Genomic DNA, 19826 nt, shown 5'->3' on the forward strand with positions numbered 1-19826 from the left:
ATGATCCAAAAATATTTGCACTGGGTGACCTGAATAGTCTCTTGAATATAAATGAACTGCAGGGGAATATTTCTATTAAGAGCAAATGCAGTAGCTAAAAGGGTGATATTGCTGAATTGGAAACATGCAGAAGGATTAAAGCTTGCGGAATTGTACACAGGATTAAGTGAATTGACACATGTGGAAAAAATAATTTCAATAATAAACAGGTTTTTCTTCTTTGGGAATCTTTCTGTGAAATATAGTCATAATTTTCAGAGACATATGACTGAATTGTCATACTATACATAATAAGTTACTGCTATAATCTAGAATGATGGAATGTATTCATGTGGTAAAGTGGTGATCCATAATTGTATTGTTATCCTAGACAGTGAAAAAAGGTAAACATTTGAAACAAAATTAAACTTTGTATGTTAAAGTGGGTATGTTACAAAATGCTTCCTTCTGCAGGACACCTTCAAAATGATGGTTTGCTTACTGGGTTACACAGCACTTTCTCCTTCTGGTTGGCCCTTGTTTACCAATGAGGGACTAAAACACACATAAGGGCAGAGAACTTTGCCAAGGCCATGCAGAAAGGACCTCAATTTCTTTGTCATCCTTTCTTTGCTAACACTCTGTGCTGTTCCTCTATATTATGATCCTGTTGAAACAGGGCCAAGTGATTCTGCTGGGAACTAGGTGGTTTTGGTTATTACTGCTCTTCCCCTACAACCTAATGCCTGCGTAAGCCATGAGCACTCTTCTCAAAGTCAGTCAACCTGGGCCATCACAACGGCTTGCAAGTGTGGGGGTTAAAAGCTAGTAAGCTGGACCAGGCAGATTGGCAAGGGCTCGCCTGTCTTCTCACAAAGTTTCAGGCTTGTTGTTTTGTACGTGCCTCATATTTCTTATTGTGTTAAGTCTAACTGGTTATGATTACTATGCATTGAAAGTTACAGCAGGAATATCATTGTTACATCTCTGTTTTTACAGCTTTACAACTTCCCAAGGCTCTCTTTGCCACTGAATTTTTCCATGCATGGTCTCCAGCAAGTGTCAGTCATTTTTTCATTAGCCCCTTTGAGTTCTTTAGTGAAGCCAAATGATTGAATCTTTGTAACTTACTGGGGCAAGGAGTACATCTTATCTCCTTTTGTGTCATATCACAGTGTTTGCTTTCAGTAAATAATTATAGTAACAATTTGTTCATTAATGGGCTGTTGGGTGTGTCTTTTAAGACCGAAGTTGTACAAAATTATGTTTAGTACACATGCTTAATACATATCTTCCTATGTGGCACTTGAAATTTTGCAACCAAACTGTAATCTCTGGTTTTGCAGCTCCTGTGAGCAAGATAGTTCCTAACTGAATATTTTAAACAGTAAGAGTTCCAATACTGGCTGACTTGGGTAAAGCATTACTTCCCGATAGCACTGAAGTATAAAAGGTTCCCCTGAAATGGTTGTGACCTTCCTGTTTTCCATGGCTTTGAGGATTAGCAACATCTTTATTTGAATTGACAAAGATTAAAAAATGTTTCTTGACAAAACAACTGTTATTCCTGTGATTAGCAAAACCACTAATTGGGGAGTGGTGAACAGCAGCCAAACAAAAGCTCTTTGACTCCAGCCCTGCAGTTAGTGCCAAAATATTGATGGACAATATACAACTTTTAATCATTGCATACAGAACTGTAGATGAATGAAGAAAGACTCTGATCCAGCACTGCCTAGTATCTTCTTTGAGGCCGTTGCACTGCTGTGAAGAGAGGGTGGCTTGCTGGTTGGGGTGCCTGGCAGTCAGCGCTGCACCTAGGGCTCTTCTTTTGGTGTCCTTGGTAGTACAGAGCTTCTTCCTCTTTGGTGGAAGAAAGTGTGTGTACCTGGAAATGTTTGTGATGGTGAGTGGGGACTTGATATGGGCTTGTTTTTGCAGTCACTTTGCTTTAGTGAAACCTGAGGAATTGATCCTCAAAAATGCTAAAGGACAGAGGTAGAGCGTTGTGCTAGTGATGTTGTAGGATATGGTAATAGTGTCTGCTTTGTCACTTTCTTGCTCTTCCTCGATGAACCTCCAAGTAGTGCCTGAAATCATTACCTGTCATAAACCGTTAATTGTATCATGTATTACCTCCCTGCAACAGTCAGTTGGACTACAGAGGGCTGTGTAGGGATTTTATAGTAGGGAATTGGGGGGTTTTGTTGCTCTTGTCATCTGTGCTGGGATTTGGTTTTAATGCTAGAAATGTGCTTGGCATGGATGGTGGGGATGTAAGGCACTGCGGCTCTGGGGAGTTCTTTAGACAGTCTTGCCCTGGATAGTATTCCACAGAGATGAGTTTTACTGTTGTAGCAGAAGGAAAGTGTGACCCTGCTAAAGGAACACAGTTGGTGATTGCAGTTCTCAAATTGCAAAGAGGATGTTCTTGAGCAATTCTGTTGCTATGTTGGAGAGCATCAGGATTGGTCAACAAATGGCCTTGACCTATGGTCCCAATGCCTCCTGTATGTCAGCCTTGAATAATGGTAACTGAGTTATAAATAAATTATAAACCATAGTACTGAGACCAGGGTAGGAACTACTTTTCTTTACCTGAAAGGTGAATCAAATGCTGGTTGGCTGGAGCATAGCTGTAGCCCAGGTGAGTGCCTGAAAGTTCAAGTAACTATACAGAAGATGGCTGTGCCATTTTGGGTGCTGAAGCCTTGCTGAAGATGCCTGTAGCCTTTGCCCAGGATTTATGCTCCGACAGGGGATGAAGCTTCAAATGTGCACTTCTTTGCTGATGTTCACTATTATATTTGGGGGGGGGGGGGGGGGGGGGCGCGGCTTTGGATCCCCTTCTGACATGCTCAACCCTTTTCTGAATTTTGAACACTGTGGCTAAATGGGCTTCTTGGGATGACACAGACGCAACTTATGAATAATTTATGGCATTACAAAAATTCTGATTTTGGTCTCTGGGGAAATGGACTAACTACAGTTTGTTCCATTTAAAAGCAGAAAGTTGTTTTTATTGTAAAACCCCAAACTGCTTCTGAATATTCCTGTGCTTGCTATCTCTCATCTCTTGCTCCCTGTCAATAAGCAAGATCTTTCAGTGGTTTGCTCAGTAAGAAAGTGATTCTACATTATTTCCTACAGAGGCTTCTGGTGAAGTGGGCTGGCTGTAAAGAAGCAGCAACTCCTTTGCATTCAGTAACCATACCATTTTCTCTATCAGCATGGAGCATTTGACTCATGTGCCCCAGAAAATAACTCCTCACTCCCACTGTGTGCTCATATACTGAGCCGAGATCTAATCCTGACCTGCAGTTCTGGGATGCAAACTCATGATCAAAATCACTGGATGCAGCAGGTCAGTGTTTCAGTGTCCTTAGTCTCTGGGGTGAGAGTCCACTATTTAAGGAGTAGTGTAGTGAATTCAAAACAGGTTAATGCTTTCTAAGGTCTAGTGAAGTTACAAAAACACAGTACAAAAGAGCATGTCTGCCTTAAATAAAAGCTGATTATAGAGCTCAATCCTGTTTCTATTAAAGTCAGTAAGGGGATCATGCTTCTAAATTTCACCCAATCTGGGTTGGGGTCTTTTGTAGGGGGTAAAAAATTTCCGTATGAAAAATTGAGACACTTGGTTTCCAGCACAAGCAGTAATACTACTCCTGCAGTAATGTGATGCAAGTCTACTCTTCAGGGAGTTTATTTCATAAACAATACAAAAATAGTGGTTCTGTCTACAGCCTTTTCTCCCACACAGCACCTTGAACTGTATTGAGTGCTGGGCCTTAAGAAGCAGAAGGCTAACCTTTAACAGGATTTTATACTCCCCATACTCCAGGGACTGGGTTTTCATTACAGTTAACAGAGGATGGGGTAATTAATATTTTAAGCCAGATTTGGGGTTGTGAATGTGTAGCAGAGTTTTGGGTGATTTAATTTTCTTAATTTGGTACTCTCAGAATGCACACAATCCAGAGGTGCTTGGTTGTAAAGCTTGGAAATAGGCTCACCTCCTACTGTAATTATCAGAAAGACTTCTGATCTGTCTGCATGCATAAACTGGATATTTGTATGTACGCATGCATCCACCAAGCACAAGCCTCTTGAGAATTTTGGCTCCCTTTATTGGTAACATTTTATTTCATGATCCTTGCTCTGAATTTTTTGGTTGTTATTCCCTATTTCCCATACTGGAAACCATGTTGCTGAACTCACCTAATAAAGGAAAAGTGTCTGCTAATAGCTGCTCTTCACGGGGAGATTGTGATGAGCAGGCTGGGATTTCAGAGAATGCTGCAGAAACCTACCTCTGAAACCCATTTCTGACAGTGTCTCACTCTCATGATAGGCAGCACCTTTGGCTGCAGTGAACTCCCCTCATCCAGACTGCCCTGGCTTCTGAGTAATTTTCTTGTTCTCCTATAGCTACCCACGGATTTGCTAAGTGCTGAGGAGCATATATTGAAAGTACCCTAGAGAGTTGTTAGCCATGTGGCTGCTCCATTAATTTTCACGGTGGCCTTGTGTTAGACCTCTGTATGTTGCTGTGGAAAAAAGTGCCCTCTGAGTTTTAATTCAGGGATCATAAAGATCTAACGTCACTTTTCCATAAAGGCGAGAGCAGCAAATGAGTCCTCTGCGCATTTTGCCTTTGTTTTGCAGCGTGTGAAGACAGAGAGGTTTATGAGTTTATTTGTTATGTAAAATCAGTTGGTTAGTTCTGCAAAACATTGTTTACGGATATTTCACAACCTTTTTGGACATTCTTAGAGACAGAAACGAATATCATGGTGTGACCAAGTAAAGAAAGTACTTGTTCTGATGTTCCTTTCTATAGAAATTAATGAAGTATTTTTCAGAATGAATTCTGAATGTGTTAATTTGCTGATCATCTTCACTATTAACCAGAGATTGACAGAGAAGTGTCAAGTGCAGTAACCCCAAGCCAATGAGGAGAGCTGGAGAGCAGCTGAAGACAGACTGCTCAGCCAGCGCTGGTTTTTTTCTGCTCTGTTTCCCTTGCTATGGAAGGGCTCTCTTCAGGCATTGACTTTACTTCTCTGTTTAGTAGTGTTAGTAAATCCAGATGGACTGTGTACACATGGCTCAAGGTCCCTCTGTGTATGCATGCACACTAATATTCCTGCCGTAGGTGCCGCTTATAGTGTTAGGTGTTACCTTCAGAAGATTGTTTCCCTCCCACATAAAAGTCTCAGCTTTACCAAGGTTGGATCTCCTTCAAAGAGAGCAGCCTTCACAGTCCTAACAGGCTTTCATACATAAGGCTTCCCTCTCCCCCCCCCCCCCCCCCGCCCCAGCTTTAGCTTTCTCTTGTTCACCTGTCTGCTCTGCAGCTTGCTTGGATGCATTGCTGACTTCAGAGCTCAAGACCAAAGATTCTTTCAAGCTTTCTGTCCTAGCATGCAGCTGAATACATTCAAAGAATTCCAAATGTGACTCTGGCTGTGAGTGTGTTGCATGGGATGGGCTGAGGGCTGCACCTAAGCCACTTTCAACTCTCTCACAGTGCTTCCCATCCCCACAGGCCAAGGAAGCCATACATCCTTTTCCTGGTAGGTAAAAGAAGAGATCAGAGACTTGCCTCTGTGGTTTCCTTCCTACCATTAAACAGATCCATCTCTGTACATCAAGTATCATTTTCTTTTGCAGCTAGTCAACTCGCTTGATTGTGCTCTTTGCTGATCTGGTAGTTATTTTTGTTGCCTCTGTGGAGGTCTGCTCTCAGCACACCCAGAGCCAATGCTCCTGACAGGCAGCACAATCCTGGAGTGCCTTGGCAGGCTGCCTGTGTCTGTCCTGCAGGCCCTGGGGGGACTCTCACACATTTTGCTGCTTACTTTCCTCTTTCCTAGAGATCTAACGCAATTTTGCAAGTAGTCACTTGGAGCCATATTTCCCTTTGCTCTGGAATACTTTTTTATTTATTTTTAGTAAACGGTTGTCAGTGTTTCTAACATTGCGCCTCCAGCAACGTGGCCTGGACTGAAGCCACGCAGCAGTCTGACAACCTGTTAGGCGAGTCTCCTATCAATTAGGCTGCAGCTGTCATTGGATCTATTCTCAGCCTCCTTGGTACGTGTTTGCAAATAACAGGGGCTGCTGTTTTGCAGCTCTTGATTTTTTTTCTCCATAGCCAGTCAAGAACATTTTGTCCCTAGAATTCCTCCTGTCTCCTTTGTTTTTGCTTTCTAATCATCTGCTCTTTATTCTCCTAAGAATATATGCTTATCGAGGATATTCTTATAAGTGTATGCTTTCTTTTATTTAATGCACAAAACAAGGAAAACCTCCCCCAAAGAAACAAAAAAAGGAGTATCTCACTCAAGGCTATACCTTGATTCTTTAAATGTTTTCAGACTTTCTCCAAAGCATCCAGACTGCTTCTTACCTGTGGGGAGCTGCCATTTTGAAAGCCTGTCTTGCACGGAAGCTCTCCATGGGGGCTGCCTTGTTTCTGCTGATGTTTGAGCTTCGAGGTGATTGTGTGTTTTATTATCAGGTTCGCCACAGCTGGAAAGAGAGTCCCTGGCAATGTACAATCTGTTAGAATTCCCTCTTATCCCTTCTACCATTTGCAGTTTTCTCTTCTCCTATAAAAATAATGAAAATTGCTCTATAACTTTTTTTCCAGATGTTGCACACTGCATGGAGGTTCTTGATGCTAATATTTCATTCAGTAATCTGTAGAGCACAGCCCAGTTTGTATGAGACAGAGCAACCAGGCTTAGGCATATGGTTTTCTTGTTTTGCTTCCATGTGAAATGGGAAATCAGAATTGGGGTGTTCAAGCAAAACAGAAGCACCCAGGGCATTTCATCCTTGGGCTGACTGAAAGATACATTTTGATATTATGCTGTCCTTTCTTTCACAAGCCAGGCTCCAGCTTTGCACAGAAACAGTGGAATTTGTTCCAGTTTCTTCTCAATCCTTAAGTCCTAACAATGGGTCTCCAGCCAGCTTGCAGCTTTGGAGGCAGAACCAGCCCATTGTAGGCAGATTGAAACAGTTAAGTTTAGATAATTTCGTGCTGAATTAGCAAAAGTCCCTACACTTGCCTGGTGGGAGTCTAAGGACAGGGCTTTTTTCTGTCCCCACTAAATAGCACACAATACTGCAAGATGCTTCCCATGCAACATCACTTGATGTTTGCTTTGCAAGAATATCCACAAGGAGCCCACCTAGTGCTGTAGTTGTGCTGGCATCCAGAGGCATCTTGAAGTTTTTGCATATAAAATGTCCCCAAATTAGCTGTGTGGCCCTGCAAAGCTCTTAAGCACTGTAAGTATTAGTACAGCGCTGCCTGTCTACACTGTATTTTCTGGGGTAGGATAAACCCATAACAGGAAAGCTCCACCAGGATCCCAGCACTGGGAGGTTTGGTGTTACAACACCAAGGTATGGGGCAGCTGGCTCATTGAAGGGAGTCTGCAGAGCTCTGAGCAGCCTCTCAGCACACAAGGAAGAGGGGCTTCTGTGGGCAAAATTAGAGAAGCGGAAACACATAGAAGAGCTAGGCAGGGCATTGCTGGATTGCCTAGTAGTGCATTAGCACCTCAGAGAGACCTGAGTGCTTTTGTGATCCTCTTCCTAGGCAAGGTGGCTCTAAATACCTTAGGAAGCTGCTATTTAGACTAGGAGGTAGGATCTCACAGCACTTCAGGTGTTTAATGAAATACTTGTTGGAGATAGATCCTGTTGAGGGGTGCTGCAGATCTTTGGACAATCTCAGGCTGAGACATTTAAGGTTTTCTCAAGTATTTATTTAATGAAAAACACATTTCACATGTATATAGCATCCCACGTTGTTCCTGCTCGACCACGGAGCTTTCAACTCTTTGAAAGTATAAACATAGTTAGAACAAGCTGCCATCCTGTAGACAAAGCTTAGTTGGCAAGAAGATGTAGTTTATGCAGTATTTATGTTCTCCCGGTAAACAAAGACAAGTAAAATGCTTTACTTGTTAACATCAATTCAAAGGAAAAGCACTTGCTGTAATCATGTTCCATGTTTCGAAGGTGTCTGTGTGTTTCACCTTTATTCTAAGCTCTTGCTTATAATTTGCTTCTTATGTCTAATAGTGTGTGACTCTTTCTGAGAAGGCAGCGTACAACTTTGTTTCAAGACTGTATTTAAGCAGAAGAGTTCTCTCTGGATTTTATAGTGATAATATTAAGTACAGCAGGAGGACTGGTTAAATAAGCAGGAGGGAACTAAGCTGACTAGTTTGGTGTTAATTTCTTTGTCAGCTGCCATTGGAATATTGTTCAGATTAATGTGATTACTCTTTGCAGTGGCTGCAAGCTCAAGAACCAACTGTGCACTTGTATCAAAGCCATCAGAATGATTTTAGTCCAGGGTTCCTACCAGAATTATTTATATAAAATGCATTTGAAATCCTATATTAGCCTTTTACACGTGAGGATTTCTATTTCAGGAAGCCTTGGAAACAGTCAGATCTTCAACTGCACCCTTTCCAAAAGATACAAGATCCTTTTAACATTTAACGATGAGTGAGAAGGTGCTTAAAAATAACTTAGAAGCACAAAGCACATTAGTGTGCTCCCTACCGGTTACAGGACTGGACTAACAGTTAAATTTGGGATTCTATTTGCATTTCTCCTCCTTTCTTGCTTCATGACCTGAGATGAATTGCCTAGTTCCCCTTGACAAATGAGCTTAATACTTATCTATTGTCCATATTTACATTATTACATTTAGGAGGTGATAGAATCTGAATTCATCTTCTCTGAGGAAAGAACTGTAAAACTCTGTGGTGGTCAGGTAGTATAAAATATATCCTTCTACATGACTGCACATAGTATTATCCACTGTATAATTTGCTGGGTATCAAGTCCATTTCACATGCAAAAGGTCCCTAGTTAATCATGGTATAAGTTCTTTAGGGAGGGATTATGCTTACATGTATATTTGTACAATATTCAACATAATAGCAAGCTAATCTTGACTGCATCGTTTATGCTTTGCTACAATTTATACAATATAGGTAATCAATTAGTCTGATTCTTCTGCATGCTGCTAAATGGAACATGAACAGCTCATAATGGGCAGCAGTAAATAGACATTTGTATATACACAGGTACACTGTGCAGTGAAAGAGGCATGCAGGAAACAAGGTGCTGAACAAAACAGCCCTGCATAAAACCAGGCATTCATTTAAAGGAAGAAAAATGTCGCTGAAAGCTGCAAGATTATTAGCATTACTATGCATGAGGAGTAGTCAAAGAAGATGTTACAAGAGGAAGAGAGACATTACTCAAGTGTCTAAGAAGACAGACCATCATCAGCAGTGGAGAGAAAAGGCTTCCAAAGGAATAGCATAGCATTTCAAACATTAAATTATAAGGGGACTGAAGCTTTAAAAGGTATGTTGGAATTTCTGCATTATTTATTATTTGAGATTGCCTTTCCCCCGCCAAATGCTTAAGTTTTGTTCCATTCAAACAGAACAGAAAAGTCCTTCCCTTACTTCTCAACTTCCCAGGGCTTTCTGGACACTGAGCCAGCTCTAAGTTTTGAGATATGATTTACTCTAAGCAGACACTGATTGCCTGCAGTGCTGCAGTGGGTTGGAGCTGCTTGTTAGAAAGGTTGGGGAAATGAGAAGGTTTGGCTGCTGTTACTCTGGAGCTTGGGAAAGTTGGGCTCGGAATTCGTTATTATTTTGTATTTTTATTGCATCCATACCTATGAGTTCCAGGCACTGACAGGATTTCACAGTGCTAGGTGCTGTCCTTTCTTCAACACAATTCAAGGTCTTGTGGACGCCTCTTTCAAACCTAGCACATAGCTGCACTGACAGTGCAGTCACTCAGAGCGCAAAAGCTTACACTAGGAAAAGCCTGCAAAAAATATAGCTTGTATCAGTTGCCTGAGCAAAAGAAGCTGTATTGGCAAAAAGAAACTTTTTTTTCCCTTTTGCTCATATTACAGCTGTGTCTACATTAGGGCTTTTGCTGGCATAGCTGAAAAAAAAATCACACTCCGAGCTGACAGGAATATGCTGTCAATTTTTTAAAATAGATGAGTCTGAAGTATTTCCACATGATGGATCAGTGTGTGTTTCTGTGTGGGGAAGGGGGAGGGGTGAACCTGTTTTAAAATAGAAGTTTCTAAAATTGGTTTGCACAGATACCCTTAAAATGGCAAGCACTGCCCTTGCCAATAGCTTCCCGCTTTCTGGCCCTCCTGTCCTTCTTGCCCAGGCTCAGACTCCAGCCCTGTGTTCCCCTTCCCTTCTGCCTTGTCTGTCCCACACCCTGGTGTCATCCAGCTGGGGACTCTCACCTGCAGTCCTCGGTTCTCCTGCCTGGTTTCTGCCCTGGTAGCATCCCACCTCCCTGCCTCTGCCTCGTCTCCAAACACCTTCTCTGAAGCTCCAGCCCATCACCTCTGCCACCAAGGGCTGGCTTTGCTCCCTGAAGTGTGTGTTTCTTACCCTCCTCTCCTGCCACTGCTCCCAAGGCCTCTGTTGGGTGTAAAAGCTCAGGCTTTGCGTACAAACAGAAGTCCTCCATAAGCTCTGTGCCATTGCAAAATGTTTCATTTCCTGCAGCCAAACTGCATATTAAGTCAAAGAGAGAGCAGAGGGATTTCAATCTCAAACAGGGAGGCAGAGCCTTTCCAGAACATCTGGAGAATATTTGGAGGAAGAGACAGAGCTAAGATCACAGGACTAGAAGCAGGAAGGTCGGTTCTGGTCTGTCCTGACCCGACAATTACTGATGTTTACCTTGATCTGTCAGCTCAGGTTCGTTATGGAGTCCCAATGGCATATAAAGGTATCCTATGTACTAGCTCCTGGGGAAGGAATTGATCCCAGAGCCACTGTGATCTTTGTGAGTCACCTTTGGGCAAAAGTTACTGTTTTGGTGCCTCAGATTCTTCATGTATAAAATGAGACTTCACAGTCATGAGGTATGAACCTTAATTTGATCAAACTGGAAAGGGGTGAGGTCCTGTGGTGGTGAAGTCTGCTGAAATGCAAGGAGTAGGGATTAGCTGGTCCTCAGGTGACTCACACTACTTTAGAAGTACAATTCTGTGAAAACAAGTTGCTAAAAAACCTGCACATGGTATGAGGGAGTGAGGGACTGGAGGCAAGCAGGCTCCTGAGCAGCCAGCAGCCTCGGCAAGCAAGTCCTTGAATTACCCACGTGTCAGTGTGCATAGCCATCACCCCAGAGTCCTTACTCTGATGGTTATGATGGTTATTGCAGGTAATCCATAGGTTATACACCTGGAAATGAGGCATATGTAATAATTTTTAAAAAGAGCAGTGAGAGGACTTGTTTTATTTTTTTCTGAATATGAAAGTTTAAGCATTTAAATAGCATTTAACCAAGAAACCCACAGTCCATTGGTATCAATTATTTGTTCAGAGTTTAAACTGACATTTCGTAAGTATGTTAATTGATACTGCACTAACTTACTATAGGTGTCTTCCTAAGTGCCAATTATCTGCCTCAACATTCCGCACAATCTAAGTTTGTTAGTAAGAAGCTAATTACACTAGTTTATTGCTGATGGAATTACATGAAGAGTAGATTTCGCTCTTACATACTTATTAGACCTCAATAAGTGATCCTTAGCAGTCTGTTGCTATTCAATTAACAAGTAATAACTTCCTTAATGAATCTAATTGAAATGCTTATTTCAGTCAGGCACCTAATATAAAGCGCTTTACTTTGAACACTTTTCTGAGTGCTAGTCTTGTTTACTTAACAAGAACAAAATGGGGCCACTGAGGAAAACTCTGAGTCTGTGATGAGAACTGAACCACTGTTGGTAAATCCCTGCCAAACATGACCAGAAGTAATTTGCCAGGTGATTTCTGTTCTACAGAAATATCATGGGAATAAACCAAGATGTTTCTCTCTCTGAGGGTTTAAATCCATGGAGGGGATTCTGCAGCATGAAATTCTTCTAGCACATTAGCTCTGGCTCCTGCGACGGATGTAAAAACACTTGCTGCTCCACTGGGAGCTGCGTAGTTAAGCTCCAGTGCACTGCTGTGGACGCTGTCATTGAGTTCTTGTTACAGTTTGACTCTCTTAAAAACTCACTCTTTTTCTTTGTGAGTCTGCATGTTTGGCTTAAGAGATTGGTAGAAGTATGATCATGGCTATGTTTAATGATCTAAACCTATCAGTATAATTACAGCCAAAGAGAGGATATAACTGGAGGGTTTTATACTGTTCCATGTGCTTCAGTGAGACTGGCACTAAATCACCTTGAATTTAGCCTTTGCTCACAAGTGTAACCTGTGCTAAACTGTCTTGACTGACCACTCTTGGGGCTAACAAAACCCAGTTGCTATGTTGAGACAGCTTCCTAACAGAAGTGGCAAAAAGAAGTGTGTGCAGTATATCTGGGGCTGTGCACACTGTACCTGGTGAGCTGTTAGGTTGGGAGTCTCCTTAATGGGAAAGCAAAGGATTCTTAACTGGGATTTTGTAGTCTAGGAAATGATAACCTGCTTTGTCCAATTATGGGATGGGAAGACCCAACAATGGTTGGCTTCTGAAGCTATTTTTGGTTTCAGGATTAAAAGTCTGGTTTCTCCTGCATTGAGGATTTAACAGACAAGACTTGTGTTTGTGGATAAATGCCAGGAAATCTTCTCAAGCAATGATAACAAATTATTCCATTTGGCAACATTAGTGTATGGGCAGTAACCTTTTCTCAAGAATTTTTAGCAGATAGATTTAGTGTCAAAAAAACCCATAATAGGCTGTAATATCTTCTCCAGTCTATCAGGTTTGTTACCAACTTTTTAATGTATGCCTTCTACTCATTGAATTGAAAGACCTTATTGATCTCTTTGCAGCTGAACTGATTATTGGGGTAAGAGAGAGACTTCCTGAAAGAAGCCAAGAGAAATTACTCACTTAACATATTCTGATTTTAGTAAACTTCCATTTAACCTCCAGGGTTAATTAAAAAAAAAAAATATTGCTGGTTGGCTGGCATAAATTTATTAAATCAGACAGAAACTGAATTCAGGCTAGTATATTTAATGTCAACTTCTGTAATATTATTGGGGAAAAAATCTACATAGACTTATTAGTATTCCAGAACTGCTTTATTTTAAAACAACAGCCATACAGCAAAGCAACCCAACTAGGAAAATAACCCCCCAGATGAAAACACATTCTGCAACTTTGGATAGTTCAGAAATAAATAAGGTATTGGGGACTTCATAGGTCTGTGGTTATTGGTTGAAACCCTGTCTTCATTGTGGGGTATTAGCTAGTTGGTGTCTGTAGCTTCTTTGAGTTGGAATTGAGGGATTTGGTATGCTTTCCAGAGATGCCATGCTTCTTCTCTGTGCCTAGAGGGTAAATGATATACATCATAGCTGACATCTTTTTTAATGTCAGAACAGAGAGCAAGAATTAAATAGGCCTAACAGCTGAGGGGATTTTCAAAGGCATGACTGGTATTTAGACATGTATCTCCTGCTGGTTCCTATTGGCTTTCCAGACTTGCTTTGAGATTCCTGTTTTGGTGTGGGTCTGTCTCCCCACTGCTTTCCCTGACCCTGTTATGGACAAGCTACTTGTGGGTGTTTGATGGAGATCTGGGGAAATTTTCAGAGGTACAAATGTCAACACCCAAGTTAGTTACACTGATGGGGTGAAGGAGCCCATGCTTGATAGGAAAGACCTAATAGAGAACTATACTGGAGAAGGGTCTGTCTTGTCATTCATGCTGTGATGAGCTTGGAGGTGAGACTGGGTGGCATAACAAAGGTGCAGTCTGACTTTTTGAAGCTGAGCTCTTCTGACCCTGACTTGACCTTACATCTGAAGCAGAGGGGAGTGGGGCTAGACTATCCTATAAAGCAGCAGCCAGAGAGAGGAGAAGCCTTCATGGGAAGGCCTTTATGAAAAAACAAATGAGCACTGAAATACCAAAGTAAGGCTTCAGGACAGGTTAGATACTGTCACATGCAGGACAAGTGAAACAATGTTTTAGAGGACACAAGGAGGACCATAAAAAAATACAGTACTGGATTTAGAAAGAAACTGCTGACATCATTGTTAGTTGTGTGGCATTTGTGCAAGATTTTGTTAGAAGCCAACATCATAAAGCTGTCCATTCTGTCAACTGGTCTCAGGGCAAACATTTTCTCCCCACCCTCCCATCAAATTGAGATGACATTTCTAAGTGGTCTTAGTCCGAAATGTGGCAAGAAGTGTATTTTTGGCAACTGATCATGCTTTGTGTCCTATGTGATATTCTGTCCCTCCTGTCTTGGAATATTTTATGTAGTTCGAGCCTTTTGAGGCATAACCCCTGCCTCAGATTATAGGGAGAAAATCTACCTGGAGTTTTGTTCCTGTGGAAGAGAAAACCCAGCCTTTTACCAAGTAGTACAGTTTAACTGAAGCAGCAGGAACTAGCAAGGAGTGCTCATAATATAGAACATATCATGTATAGTAAAATGTCATTTTCAAGTGCTTTCTGAACTATCCATCCCAGTAATGAAGCAGCTCTGAAATATCACGTGACTTTCTCACAGTGTGTTGCACTCCATATAACCTCGCCTTTGATCATGATGTCGCTTCAGATGAAAGACTCGCATGGAGAATGGTACATCGTGCGTTAGGATCAGCTGATATCCTCTGGGATCTGAACAGTGAAGGACCATTTGAGACGTGCACTCTGTGCTTGTCAAAGAGAAGTAAGTAAGTAAGTGCTGCAATAGAAATAGTAGTCGGATATCCAAACTCACCTCAGTCTGGGTAGAAGGAAGACTTCACCTTTATGCAAAAAGACCCGCTTAATCTGAAAGTTGTCCTAGAAAGGATTTTAAGGATGAGTAATCATTTTTACTGTCTTTCGGTTCAGGGTCCTAATTCAGCTCAGTGATTTCCTGAATGTTTGAGTAGCTCCAGGTGGCCCTGCTTGAGCAAGGGGGTTGGACCAGATGATCTCCATAGGTCCTTCCAACCTCAACTGTTCTGTGATTCTGTGATTTTTGATACCCCTTACTTGAGTGTTAGCAAAAGAAGTGAAACAAACACCGCAAAACACAGTCTTCTGCTTCTGTTAGCACAAGCAGCTCCCCACAGGATAGTCTCAATGAGCTCAGTGGGTGCCTTTATGTAGCTTTTCTCTAGTGCCTGGGAGCTTGGCGTTTGGTGCCTTACGTCCCAGTTGAGTGTAACATATGACGGGCTTTTCTAGTGAATTTAAAACCAGGCAAACTTACAACCACACACACTGTGGTCCAGGGATGGCAAGAGGACTCCACACACAAAATGTCAGCTGGCCAAAGCAAGCCTGTTCAGCTCCCACTGCAGTACCTGCTGGAAAACCCTCCAAAAACCAGAGAAAGCAGACCATTCCCACAGAGGCATTTTTCTTACTCTGCAGCCTTGATCTCCTTATCAAACAAATGTGGCCCGAGATGATGTTGGGGTTGCATCCTGTTACAGCAAATGCTTTCCTGCAGATGTGCATCCCATTTTGCTTTGGCCTTGCTCACAACTCCTTAGCATTTGGTTTCTGGGAACGTCTGAGTGATTGAGGGTGGAGGCCTGGCACCATGCAGCTCTGCCATCTCACTCGGTGGAGTCAGTATTTCACCTGCACTAACAGTGACAGAGACTGAATGTCAGAGCTGCATGCACAAGCTTTCACAGAAATCAATTCTCACATACAGCATTAATACTGGAAGTGCTTCTCGCTCACCTAACCGTTGGCCAGGCACAATAACCTGTGACTAATAGCCATTCACGGTTATACAGCACGGCATGATTATGAAAATTTGCCATTAGTCCGTAACAAAAAAAAACTCAAGCTGTTAATTGACTAACATGTATTCCTGAGGAAATTGGAGTAATCAAATGGTTATTCATTGCACAGAAAGGGAAGGTACAGCTAGCTTGTGCATTGCTTTTATGATTCATCTGCTCTGATCTACTTTTGATTATTTTTTCCCTCATGTGAGACCAGTATTGTAAATCAAAGATATGAGAAATAAGCCTGTGCTTAAAGTGACCCAAATTAAAAGCCAATTGCCACCTTTCTTCTCTTACTAGGCAGCTGTCCACTTCTGTGCAGGAATAGACATATGTTAAAGGTTGTCATACAGCTACAGAAGCAAGCTAGTTAGCTCATGGTCTGCCTTTTTGCCAATGTTTAAGGTCAGCTACTGGAAAAAGTTACAAAACAGCTATTACAGCCAGGTATGATCCTGCAGAAGGGCCTTCATTGAGAACTATTATTCTTTGCTCATTTTTGTGCAAGTCAGTGAGATTCTGCCCTGGAAAAACGGCCTGTCGTCGCAAAACAAGGACAGCAAGATGTGTGCAGGTCAGTTTTGGGGTTGCGTTTTGTTTGGGTTTTTTTGTTTGTTTTTTTTTTTCCATTCAAGTTTTTCTGTCATAAACTTCCTTTTTTGTTGACAAATGGGGACTATTCCTGAAAATGGTCAGCACAGCTTGTTCATGTGGTAGATTTTCATCTCCTTCCCTACCCTTAAAGTATTACAGGAGCTTGAGCAACACTCTTCGTGGCTGACATGAAGGGCAGAGGCACCAGTCTGGCAGGGAGGACGCAGCGTCGCCATTGCAGCCCAAGGAATTCTCAAACTTTACCTAAACATAGTGACCCTCTGGCATCCCCGTTCTGGTCAGCAGCCTTCACTGGAGGAAACAGACTTGGATCCAGTTACAATTTTAATAAGCAGAGCTCAAAAAAGTTGTTGGTGACTGTAGGAAAAAAGCAAGCAAGCAGACCATAAATCAGGTCATCGGATGAATTCAGAATGCACTAATAAAATCAGAGCTTCCAATAAATTTCATTTCAGGCAGAGTAGAAACAGTTTCTCAGTCGAAAGCTCAAGACAGATTATAATTTCAGATGTGTGTCAGGCCAACGCAATATGTCTACAAAAATGTTTGCAGGCAGGCAGCAATGGCTGGTCCAGAGTCAGGCCCTCACCAGCTGCACTTACTTTAGTAGTATTGAATAAAAAGGCGAGAATCTCTAGTTCTCTGAGCAAAGCTGAATCTAATTAAATATTTAATGGTTTGGTGTATTTTTTTTCCTCCCAAATCCTTTGGTTTCTTGCTCTTTCATACTGTGATATGATGACATTTGAACAACAAATGCAGTCTTGGTAGGTTGGTCTCCTGGTACTGCTTTTTATATGAAAAGCTTGCACATCCCAGCTGAAGCCCAGATGCTGCATTTATGAGGTATTTTGTCGTGATCAATTTTTAAAAAATATTTTTCCATCCCATGAAATTAATAGGCACCTGGGGAAATACCAACCAACTCCTCCCCGCTCCTGCAAATACTAACCTTTCCCAGATGGGAAGGGATTTCTCTTTCCCTTTACTTACCTGCAAGATGTCCTTGCTGGTGCTCAGAATCGCAGAGGGAGAAGGAAAAATCAGAAAACCTTCATAAGTGGAAAACGTTACAAGCAGACCAACTGCACATAACTCCAACTAAGAACCCTGCCTTCTGAGCCTCCATTATACTGAATAAACGCTGCATAATCTTCCCAGGGGCACAGAGCGAGTCATTAGCAAGACGGCACTAAGAGGCATCCTGATTTTTGTCACTACTCTGATTACTTTAAGACCCCAATTTAAAAGGCCATAGGTTTGTGCTGGCAGCACAGTCAGAGAGGTAACTACTCATGGCTTTACAAATTGGTTTTCTTGCAATCATCTCACTTCTATGGGCCTGCAGCCCTTTTTTTGTTTTGTCTTTTTTACTTGGCTGTGTTCTGTTCAAAATTATTTATGTCTTTTGCTACAAAACCCAAAGCAAGCCGAAGATGAGTGGGAGCGTCTCCTCTGCCTTCACATGCCCACACCAGGACTGTGCACACCTCCCCGAAGCCCTGAGCACTCAGGCCAGCGCTGAGCTGGGCCTGGGACCTCCCCTTGCGAGCATGTTCCTGCCCGCCAGCATCAAGCACCCTTCATGCACTCATCAGCTAGCGCTGTGCCCACGGATTGTTCTTCAAGGGAGACTTTAGGATGCTTAAACCAACTGACCCAGGGGAGCATCTGAGGTGAAAAACTGAAAGTGCTTTCATGTCTTTTCTTGCTGAGCTTTTCCATATTGTTGCAGTTCCCTTTCAGACTGGGGAGTCTGTAGGTGGCTGCTTTGGCACCATCACTAAAGACAAAGCAATTTAAAAGCTGCTGTTATGGCTGGTTAGCCTTTGGCTGCCACGTTCCCTCTCTGTTAGTAAAAGGAGAGTTTTTCTTGTACTTATTTTTCTAACAAATGGTAAATATTTGTTCTCATAGACTTCTGCGGTGTTTGCACCCACCATGTAGCTCGGCAGAGCCTGTGGGGAAAGATGATTGTCTGGCTAGACCCATCCAGCTACCGCATCACTCTGCTCAAGTGAAGGCTCTGTCAATATAGACCAAGTAACTGTGGAAAATGGTCACTTGACACCTTTTAGATAGAATAAATACAGATATTTTCTGGACAAAACCATTCCATCATTTGTGTTGTAGATGCACATTTCTATGTCACTGAAATAACTATTTGTAATTTCTCATTACAGCCCTTAATGCCTGACTGAAAATTATTTAAGTAGGTATGCTTCAAAAGGTACTGCCCCTTCACAGATGAACACCTTTAGACATACTGGCTGACACTTTTATGTCAAAGGCAGTTAATTTTAATGTGGAAAAGCAGCACAGGATTGCAGCATATGACAGCTGTATGTGTTTGAATCTTCATTTCATATATAAGGATATCCAATGAAAAAACCTCCACATCAATAAAAAGAAATCTAACTTTGTTTCTGCACTAGAAGAAATACATATTGAGCCATTATAGATTTGGGATTTTTTTTTTTTAGCACCACGTTTCTTTTCCCTTTAAAAGGTTGTGGTTGGGTTTTTTTGGTTTTTTTAGTAAGATACAACTAGGTGCCATTGTATTGTTATAACATGCACAGTAATTTCAAATGATTAATACCTTGACAGCATAATCTCATAACAAATCATTCTTATCCATTATCTAAAATCAACTTTTAATTAAAAGAATACGTTATGTTTTCTGATACTAAATTACCCAGATAATTTTAAAATTACGTGTGATGTTGGCACATACTAAATATATGGCACGTATATTTCCGCTGGGCTTTATTGTCTGCCTGAAACATGAATTTTAATTATTAAGCATTAGTAAGTATTTAGGAATGTCCTGCTATGTAGGGTCTGCAATTAATTTTGCCAAAATTTTACAATCTTTTTTTGTAGCCTATGTTTTAGAAGGAAGACGCTATGTTCTTTCAAAACTGTATTGTATTTGCAAAAAACCTGGTATTTTTCTAACCTTAACAAGAAAAGTTCACAGGAACCAGAGCCAAGCTGAAACCTGGAGTAAGCTCCAATAAAGGCTTCATATGGGTATATATTATGTATTTTCAAATTCAGTGCATCTTGTTGGTGTGTCATATGGGCAACCCTGACCCTGTACTACACTCTACCACTGCATGCCAGTTACTTTGATGTTTTATATTTAACTCAGGAAGCCAAAAGGCATCTACAAACACTCACTCTCCCTCAAGAACATATATGTCAACATATGGCTGCAATGAAAATGGAAGGACACCTGTGTGCGTTGCCATCCAGCTCTGCAAGTCCCCTGTGAGGCTGACGAGAAGCTGCCTCTGTGCTTTCTTCATGGAACTATTAAAGGCAAGCAGACTTTTTCCTCTATTGTAATCTCACGAACAATGACTAATAATGAAATTAGACACTTGGTACATTGGAATATTTTATTTTGACTTTACATGCGGTGTTAA

At 41.6% G+C, this 19826-nt stretch overlaps 1 long non-coding RNA gene across 5 annotated transcripts; it reads left to right on the forward strand.

Annotated features, from left to right (window-relative positions):
- The first annotated feature begins 2466 nt into the window (after nucleotides 1–2466).
- Nucleotides 2467–19787, forward strand: LOC142039076 (uncharacterized). Of its 5 annotated transcripts, XR_012652803.1 has the most exons (6): nucleotides 2476–2626; nucleotides 3209–3343; nucleotides 9105–9390; nucleotides 14601–14714; nucleotides 16183–16351; nucleotides 19550–19787. It is a non-coding gene; the product is annotated as an uncharacterized LOC142039076 (long non-coding RNA). The 5 variants fall into 5 exon arrangements; XR_012652806.1 differs by lacking the exon at nucleotides 3209–3343 and having other exon boundaries at nucleotides 2467–2626; nucleotides 14553–14714; XR_012652805.1 differs by lacking the exon at nucleotides 3209–3343 and having other exon boundaries at nucleotides 2479–2626; nucleotides 18310–19787.
- Nucleotides 19788–19826: the final 39 nt, after the last annotated feature.

This window comes from Buteo buteo, chromosome 13, assembly GCF_964188355.1.
Source record: "Buteo buteo chromosome 13, bButBut1.hap1.1, whole genome shotgun sequence".
NCBI classification, from domain to species: domain Eukaryota; kingdom Metazoa; phylum Chordata; class Aves; order Accipitriformes; family Accipitridae; genus Buteo; species Buteo buteo.